Source organism: Anneissia japonica, unplaced genomic scaffold (assembly GCF_011630105.1).
Source record: "Anneissia japonica isolate Jap-2015-1 unplaced genomic scaffold, ASM1163010v1 scaffold287748_len1686314_cov196, whole genome shotgun sequence".
Classification (NCBI taxonomy): Eukaryota; Metazoa; Echinodermata; class Crinoidea; order Comatulida; family Comatulidae; genus Anneissia; species Anneissia japonica.
This window is the reverse complement of record NW_022727190.1, coordinates 1,500,604-1,510,767: the sequence shown is the minus strand read 5'-3', so window position 1 is coordinate 1,510,767 and position 10,164 is coordinate 1,500,604. Positions and strand designations below refer to the sequence as shown.

The window sequence follows — 10,164 nt, the reverse complement described above, 5'->3', positions numbered from 1 at the left end:
AGATGGGAATAAGAGACAGCACTGAATAAAATTCCATAGCTCTTACCTTGTGGAGTGCCGTGCAAGATGTTAAGCGTTACAGAGCGGTGAAGCTCGTGTTGGCTTGTTATGACGATCGCATACAGAACATCACGACGGGTCACATCTTCCAGCGCTTTCATCATCGTTAATTCAGTACTCAGGAAGATCATGCCAACATTCAAGGCTTGCTCCTTAAGCCGGCGTTCCACGATCTCAGCGTACCCTCTTTAATATGATTAGTTCAATCAATCAATCAATCAATCATATTTTATTGTCATTGTTCAGGAGAACATAGAAATTTGTTTTGCTCTGTGGTAAAAACACATTCCAAAAGGCAGAACAAACACAAACAGAAACAAAGTGCAAAAGTATGGAACATTTACCTACAATTTAGAGCCCTAATTGCTCTAGGAAAGAAACTATTCCTGAATCTAGCCTTAGTGGCTTTCAATGAACGAAAACATCGACCACTGCGCATCAATTGGAATAGGTTTGAGGCAGGATGAGTTAACAATTAATATGGTAAATGCTTTGGTAAAATCAAGAAAAACCCTTTAATAATTTTAGATAAAACTAATTAACCAATGAATTGATTCATTTCAATATAGTTTTTAAAGGATGGTGCATTTATCATTGATCATTTGGGACTGCCAGTACAAAGCAAGACAAAGGTAATATAAAAAGGTATAATTAAAAAGAAAAAAAATTTGCTCAATTAAAATTATCATTTCTCTTATATGTTTACTTTTTAATATGTTATCTTATTAAAAATCTTAAATAGAATATTTGACTTTCATCTAAATATTGTTTATATTAATCATCAAATAATGTGCAATCAAATGGGAATTTAGTATACGCATCAGCATAATACGCATCCTCCTATTATAATTAGCATTAAAATTACAATTTTCAATGCAAATAACCATAGATTATTAGGACATTAATTTGCTTTGCCTTTAGCTAGTTATCCAAGGAGAAAGGTACATCCCATTAATAATCAATCTTTAAGATAAAGTATTAGGAATGATCAGGAAATAGTCGGAAACGTAGTAACTGCAGAGGAAAGGATCTATCCGAGACAATCTGCATTTCGGAGGCTTCCGGTATTTAAACGTTCCATCCAGGATCAGACATGTCCTTCCCAAACTTGTCATCTGGGTGTTATTAGGATTACCTAGTATGGATAGACTATTTGACAGGCCAACTACTGGCTATAACAATCACCTATTGTTTTGTCCGACCCAAACATAAGTCTGCCAAAAATAATCGACGGACTAATTGTCCATATAGATTATAGAAAGATTTGATCACTCGGCCATTCAACTCGCTTAATCTAAATCTTTTTTTAGATTATTATTAAAAGACAGAATAAACTATCCTTTAATGCAACATAGGTTTCTGTGTAACTCCTAAAAGAATAATTTTTTTTAGATCAAATGTTCATGTTATTGTCTATCCCATATTTTCACAAAAATAATACTAAAATTATGCAAAACTTCAATCAACCTTAAGAAATGAGTATCCATGGAACCTAGACATTGGGGACATGTTTTGTATATTTATCTTTGTAAAATAAATAAAAGTAGGGGTACCACCATTTTTTCTAAAATCCTGAGAAATATTTTTTTCATCTTTTTTTGATTTCCAATCATTTTTTACTATACTCAGCATTATTAAATTCTAAACACATCGAAAGCCCTTTGTATTACTTGGCAAGGTGCGATATAAGTTCCTATAACAATACTAACCACAAATAAATTTTAAACCAAAAATATATTTAAACCCAATATATATACATTCATTTTTTTTAATACAAAAATTTAAATATTTCACGTACTTCACATTTAAGGTCGTAATTTAATTTTTAAGTAATTGAAATTGATTAAGTATGGTAATGCTTTATAAATTGATAAATATAATAAAATTGCATACAAAGATTCCACCAAAGGAAACATCATTTCCTCAACAGAACACAAAATAGAAGCATGAAGAAATGACCCTAGGACATGACCCCAGGACAACTGTTAAACTTATTCATCTGACCTTTTTGTACTTCTTAATGAAAACAAACCAAGGATTTGCAATGTTGTATAAATAAACAAATCTGGTATCCTGGCAAACACAAAATATGTCATTATTGTGTATTCAAAATGGACTTTGTATACCACAATTAAATAAGCTTTGCTGAACCTATTAGTTAAAAACTTTTCAAATTGGTAAAAAATGTGTAATTAATTACATTTTATAACTGTAATAATTATAATAATGATTTTAATTCTCCAATTTGGACAATACATTTTCTAAAAAAAAACAAACATTATCTTAGTTCTCATAATTGCTGATGATAGTGGCATTATGTTGTTTTTGAATCTTCCTAGGAACTACATTACTTTTGCTTTTCTTTTTTAGCTCTGATGAGGAACTCTAAAAACACTAGGCTGATTGAATAATCCAATTGATTAATAGATCTTTTTTGTATGGGCAGCCATTAGAGCCAATATACTCTACTGCCTCAGGAGCTCTAGAAACACTCGGCCGATTGATTAATAGATCTTTTTTGTATGGACAGCCATTATGACCAATATACTCTACTGCCTCTATTACCCTGCCCTCATCGGAGCTTTCAAGATTACGAGAACTTGTTTTTTTGTAAATATGAACTTTTGTTTTGTTTTTGGCCTGAATAAAAAATAAATAAATAAAATCTTTTGTGACTATCATTTGTGTTTCTGCATTGGAAAATCTAAAGCTTTGACCAGACTATCAAATTTTCTTGACAAAAAACTGTTGTATGCCCATATATAGTCATGATGTGCCCATATATGGTCATGATGTGATGTCATCATGACCATATTTAGGCATGTCACATGTTTTTATCAAATACAATTGGATGGTTTGGACAGAATCCCTTTAGGTTTGAATCCCTATTGCTACAATGTGGGTTTAAAAAAATCTATTTTACATGTTATTAATGTTGCTAATTTTATACATTTGCATGAATACGCAATATTCTGGCACATCTCTAATTGTCTCCTAAATTACCGGTATTGACAATTAAAAAATACCGTACACTAATAATAAAACTGCAACATACATAAGTAGGTCATTAGAAATTTACCTTTCAACCATTGGTAGGCACAAAATTAATATTAATTAGACATTTCAATTTTTTATTTATGAAATATTACAATTTATTAGAAAGGTTTTATCCTCAATCCAAAAAGCATTGGCAAAGTTGTGGCATATTGTCGACTTAGATAATGTGCGCGTTTCTGGTAACCCTACAGGCGAAGGAAGCCCCTTATTTCCCCTTGTAACGTATAGCGAGGTGAATCAATGGGCTGAGATGCAACATAGTTTTCATGCTTCCGCCTTGCTGATCAAATCTCCTTTGTAAGGGGCTTTGTTGGAAGTTCTTACTTTTTATTAGCAAGTACATTTTAATAGAAAAATCATACAAAAATGTTAAGGAATAATCATTCTTCCCATCATTTACATGAGTACAAACAATATTGGAAGGGGGAAACTGTTTACGTACACATTAGGCAAGACTTTTTATACCTTGTTTAGTAAACCCGCGGACTGCAAATATTGATGATTTCAAATAAAAATTAAAATTTTTTTTGGCCAATTAACGCACCCGCCACCTTTCCAGAAATTCCAGAAAAAAAATAAAAATTTTTCTTCATTTTTTCATTCTTCATCCACTGCCTTGAAATCTCCAAAGATATGTATATTTCTTCCAATTATATAAATTTGAAGCATTTAACCATCCTATTTTACATTTACCGATTTAAAATTTTATTTTTATTTTCTCTTCAGTCTGAATGTTTTTGGCAAAATCATTTACTAAATAAGAAAACAAAATTTCATTTTTATTTTTAATCCGCCTCCTCTAATGATCTTTGAAAAAATAAGTATGCAAAAGAAGGAATTATCTTATTGTGTATAATTTTAAGAGAAGGAGGGCATAAGAGGGTAAGACTAAGAGTATTTTGTATGGATACTCCATAAGGTAGTACCAAAGTTACCAAACTTACTTTGCCAAAATATTTTCAAACCATCAATGAATATTAAAAAGAAGACCACACAGTAATGTAAATCTACAATAATAAGTATTCTTTCAAGAACCAAAGGCAATTGAATTGCAGACGGCACAGCCCGTTGGCAGAGATGATAATATGCATTTAACATTATACTTCACGATTTGTGTAATAATTCCTGGAAAACAAATCAAAGTAGAGAAATCAAGTCATCTGGAATTGCAATACAACAACAGGATGGAAGAACACTAGATACTGATGACTTGATGCCAAAGTCCATCTATAAGGTTTACGAGGACTGGTTTTAGATCTGGTGTTTAAATTTACATTGACCAAACCAAGGATTCTTAAACCACAATTTGAGCAACATATCCACAATATCAAGTCAACTATTTTAATTTATATAAATTTCTACAAAAATATAGCGTGGATATTTTTTAAGATCAATAGGATTGAACCAATGATTCTGATATCTGAATGCAAGCATCATACTCTAAACCAGCCTCCCTTGAATAATAAACATTAAATAATACAAAAGCATGTATTAGTAGCATTATAAAGCAATGAACCAAAGATTCTGGTATTTGATTTTTGGGCACTATAACCACTACGTCATACTTTCTTAAGCCCAACCTTTGTATTCATCTAAATAACAGAAGATCAGAGATTTTAAGATTTCAATTTGCAAGAAAGCATTTAATCGAAGATACTATAATGTATTAGCAAGCTATACTACCCATATAAGGCATAATTTATTGTCGCCATACAATTACGAAAGATAAAAGTATTCACTGCTACCCTGGAAAAATTCAAACTGCATAAATCTGAATAAACATATTTTTAAAAATCTTAAAAATCAAAATTAATAAAAATACATATATTCATACAAACTATTAATTAGAATAGATACAAGTCCAATGGAACAAAAGGTCCTGCAATTACAAGCTGTATACTGTACATAAAGCCATACTTTTATTATACCTTGTTTAGCGAACCCACCGCCCAACAATAATGATGATTTCAAAAAAAGTATAATTTTATTTTTGGCTTAATTAGCCCACCCGCCACCATGGAAAAATAGAAATTTCAGAAAAAATACAAATGTTTCTTTTTTCTTATTACGCCCGCCGCTGCATTAAAATCTCCAAAAATACAAGACGGTATGTATATTTCTTCCTAAATATAAATTTAAAGCATTTAACCATCCCATTCCTACACTGTTTACATTCACAAATTAATAACATTTTATTTTTATTTTCTCCGTTCGGATGATTTTGGCAAAACTTTTTGCTAAATGGAAAACAAAAGTTTTTTTTCCATTTTTTTTATGCTCTCCTCTAAACAAACTAAGTTTGCAAAACAAGATATAAAAAAGGTCTCGCCTAATCACCACTAATGTAAACACTCATATCCCATTCATATTCATAATCCTATATAAACTATGGATTCCTTGAGACAACCTAACTATCAATTCAAATCAAATAACACAAATGAGAATTTCAAACCAGGAAACATACACGAATCTATGTATCATAATTTTGCAATGCTCAAGATATTAAACCACAGAAAGAGAAACTTAGTTTAATGGCTTACAAGACACTAGCTAAATCAAACAAAAAAGTAGTTGCACAATGATTTGGTATTTACCTGTGACAACACAAACACTTGCTATACTTTCCATACAGCTTGGTAAAATAAAAATCCAATTTTGCGGTGTGTTTTTGGAGGTTTGCAATGTATTTTCAATTTTCACAAAAATAATTAAGATTTTACCCTAAAAATATTTTCTTATAAACATAAAATTATATATAATTTTTTTTTTTATTGAGATACTAAGCTAGTCCTATATTACATGATACAATTACAATCAAATGGTTTGGTTGGGCTCTACAGTGTTCTTTCAGGTTTGCGGGGTTTAGCAATACTCTTATTATTAGTGCATTTAATGCACAAATTAGTGCATTAATCCACTTATTTTTCTATTTTTTTTTTTTTTGGAAAAAAAAAAATAGGGCCTCATACACATTTCTTTTCAATTGAACTTTTCCAAATGGATTTTGTAATTTGGTTTTAGATAACTAACTGTCTTGCCAGAACAACTGAGAAACAAAGAAATCATAAAAATCCAAAAGAAGGATTAAACGATGAAACACCTAATGCACTTAAAGAACAACTTGACATTTTCAAATTTATTTTATTATATTATTTATGTTTTTAAAATATAGTTCAACTTAGTGTTCTTATCTGAAAAAATTATGATTATTGTATTGAATAAATTGTTTATGAAAGGTTTTTAGTCTCAGGATGAATATATCTGAAGGCCATGTGGGGTGCCGTTAACACGAGTTGAACTACATTCTCATCCAAGCAAGAAAAATATTTTAATACATATCAAAGTGATCCATCTCTCAATCGTTTGCTTAACAGCATACTACTATAGTGCGTAGTATGAGTCACTTATGACGGAATAAAGATCACATCGCATTATGGATTCAGTAGAACATGCAACGATGAATCTGTATTAGAAATCTCAATACAAAGCAACACAACAAAATATATTTAACATATTATGAGTTTCCTGTTTTTATAATGTCTATCTATTCAAATAGAGTAAAAATTATATAAACTCCATTATTCACATATTCAAATATATCTGCCAAAATTATATTATCATACTTGAGTTCACTTGAGGTATCCTCAAAATGCCAAGATGCATCATTAATAAATAAACAATTAATGTAATATTGAAGCAAATTAACATACCAGTAATGAAAATATGATTGACATTATTAAAAACTATAATAAATAATACATATTTTGTTAGATTTATAATAAACTAAAAAATTTCAAAAGAATGCATAATATACTCATTATTAAAAGTAGAATTTGAAAAAAAGAATCACATCTTAGATTTACCTAAAATATAAAAGTCAACCAATAACCTATTAAATAATATGCGATGCTGCACCATAGGTAAACATTACGGAAAGAGGCATACACTATGAACCATTGCAGGCACGAATTCAATCAGTATTGCTGGGAATCAACGGTTCCCTAAGGAACATCAGGCTGGCATTAATTAATGTGGTAGTGCAGAAAGGAAATATCTCTCATGATTATGATGTTAGATCCACATATCACTTCCCTAATGGCTGATATCAAACAATTTGTTCTTAGAACATTTATTTTATGAACATTTTTGCATACGCACGAATGTAATCCATTTAATATCTGATATTATGTTAAAATTTAAATGCAAAAGAACAGACATATTTATCTATTAAAATTCAACATAAATCCATAGAAAGTTAATGTTTCTTAAGTTTGATAGGCCCATTCACTATTTACAACACAATACCCCACAGTATGTGGATAGCTACATGTAAATACAAAATCCTTTTTACATAGTAATATCCTTTAGACAAGAAATCCAAGTATACGAACTTCCTCCTATTACCAAAGAACTTCTGATTTCTATATTAAGCATTGTTCTTATTAACATTCCTTTTCATCAATCCCCAAGTGAATAAATGGTACAAAATATGAATCATCAACAATGACCCACAACCATTTAAATAATCTCCTGATATTCATTGTTTTTTTTTCTGAAGAACTTTTTTTCCTTCTACTACATATTATTATGTGAACCAAATACAAGTGATGTACCAATTGCAAAGTAGAAATGAAGCTAACCAAGTTTCTGTACACCAAAGTGCCATTATGAGACTTAAGCCATGTTCGCACTGGACAATTTTGACCAAGACGAAAATTAACTTTACCTAAATCGTACCACTCTTCATTTTAAACAGGCAAATAGACCTTCAAATGCTCGGCAATAAAAACATTAAATATATCACACTTTCATCTAGAGACATGTCCAAACTAGGGGAGGGGGAAGTTAGAACATCTCAAAAGAAATTATTAACAAACTATTTATTAGTATTAGTAATTAGTAATTGATATTGATTATAATTATAAATATTGGTTGCCGAATAGTTAAATTTATCTCTAATGCTTAATTATGAATATGGGTTGTTGGAAAGTTTAATTTAACGTTAGAGTCCACGTTCATGTACAGTAATAGTCTATTGCATAACTACTGTAAAACCGTGTCTTTGGCAATGTACCAAACACTCAATTTCCTTATTATGTATTGCAATCTATTTAATTGGACAATAAAGAATATATAATGTAATTAGGTTCCTTGTATCAGCATTGTCTCTACGTGCTATAAGAAAATATGAGACAAACATTAAAAAAATTAAAATCGTAGTCTCAATGAGCAACCTTTACAGTGCTGTGACTTTTCATGCACTGAGGGCCTTTTTTACGACTACTACAATAGAACCTAGCCATAAAAAACTTAAACTAAGGCAGGTTACGGAATGCATCTTGATAAGCAGTTTACTTAGCCAGGGACTCAATGCAGCCGACGGTCATTGGCCGACACAATTTTAAAAAGAAAGACGACATTCGTGCAACCGATCATATTTAACGACGATTGGTTCAGCCTGCCACTGACAATCAGCAAACGGCATGACGGTCGTATGCCCGGCTCAGGCCTACTGGAATGAAAGACCAGATGGGGGGGGGGCCATGATGGTGAAATGGGAGGACTCGATAATTATTGGAGGGGACGCTAACTCGCAAAATTAAGGTGATATGAGGCAATTTTTAACAACTTGAATTTCATTCTTTTGCTTAGAAAATTTCCAATGGGGCGAAAAAAGTAAAGTTGGGCAACTAGTGGGCATGAGCTTTTTTTTTTGGTGGCGTACAACCTTCACACACCCCTAGACATGCCACTGTTGATGTGTAATTCAATTGATTGAAAAAATAGTGAAAGATTCTAGTACTCAATTTTTAACAGAAGAGCAAAAACCTGGTAGCTAATCTACTGGGTATGATACTAATTTCTCACCTGTACACAGATGTTTTAAAGGTCATGCACAGTTCAGAAGGTTATGACTAGAAGCAGATTAATGTACTATATAACCATACAAAACATACAGTCCCTGTAGAAAGTTTTACATGATCCCTTTAGATTCCGATAATTGTGTTAAACTTAAAGAAAATGTATATTTCGCATAAAAGTTACTTCGTACTGACGGGATAGAACTATGTGGTTTAACTAAATTTTCATAATTATTAATTATATTAGTACGGACCCTTTGAATTTCTTATTAGATGTGAACAAATATCCTCATATTTACCATATATATTTTATCCGAAGACATTAGGATTGGAAAGCAAGTGAAGCTCTACTACCATAACTATTAAGTATTCCAAAAGTGCCGTATATTCTGGTGTATAAGCCGCAAATTTTATACGCGATTTTTCCCCCGAAGTTTGGGGTGCGGCCTATACACTGGTCAGTAACCTACTCCCAAAAAGTTCAGATCGCAAGCCGCTGCGAAAATCAGTCACCGTTTGCCTAGCTTGGGCCCATGCTAGCCCAATTAATTAGCCTAGGGCAGGACCGGTTTGAAGGCCTAGTATTTGTAATTATACTCACTACAGTGCTGTACAAGGATTCCTACTACATTTTCTACGACATTCAAGCAATGGTTTGGGTTGTCTAAATAATTATTTTCATAATTACGTTCACTCATAAACAATTTTAAAATACGCTGTTTTTGTTCGAAACCGCTTCGCTAAAAACAATAACAAACTACTTTTCGGAAGTTTTCGGTTCTCGAGGTCACATGAGCTGCTTCAATTACGATGTCGCAATAAAACACACATGGACTGGTGAAACTTGCTGTTCGACGTCTGGTTCTCGGTGTCTTGTACCGTTATAGAGAGAATATTAATACCGCTATAATTTTAGAATAAAAACTTGTGAAATTGATTTATGCTATAAAACACGAGTTTTCTTGAAATTGTAATAATTATTTTACTGGAAGTTAATTGAAGGCAGGCATACGTCATCTGTGCATGCGTAAACTTTGTATCACGCGATATTTCTCCAGTTCTGTTTTTGTTTATAAAACGTGGTGCGTGATGGTGCGTGCTTTGCAGTGGGCTGTGAGTAGTGATGACTTAGGCCTAGAATTACCAATATTTTTAGCCTAATACCGACTATTATTAGTCACCATAA

The 10,164-nt window shown here is 31.7% G+C and overlaps 1 protein-coding gene across 1 annotated transcript in view; it reads right to left on the bottom strand.

The window, feature by feature from the left end:
* LOC117113614 (B-cell CLL/lymphoma 9 protein-like) overlaps positions 1 to 10,164 on the bottom strand; it is a 69,004-nt gene that overhangs the window by 42,131 nt on the left and 16,709 nt on the right. The window lies entirely within an intron of this gene.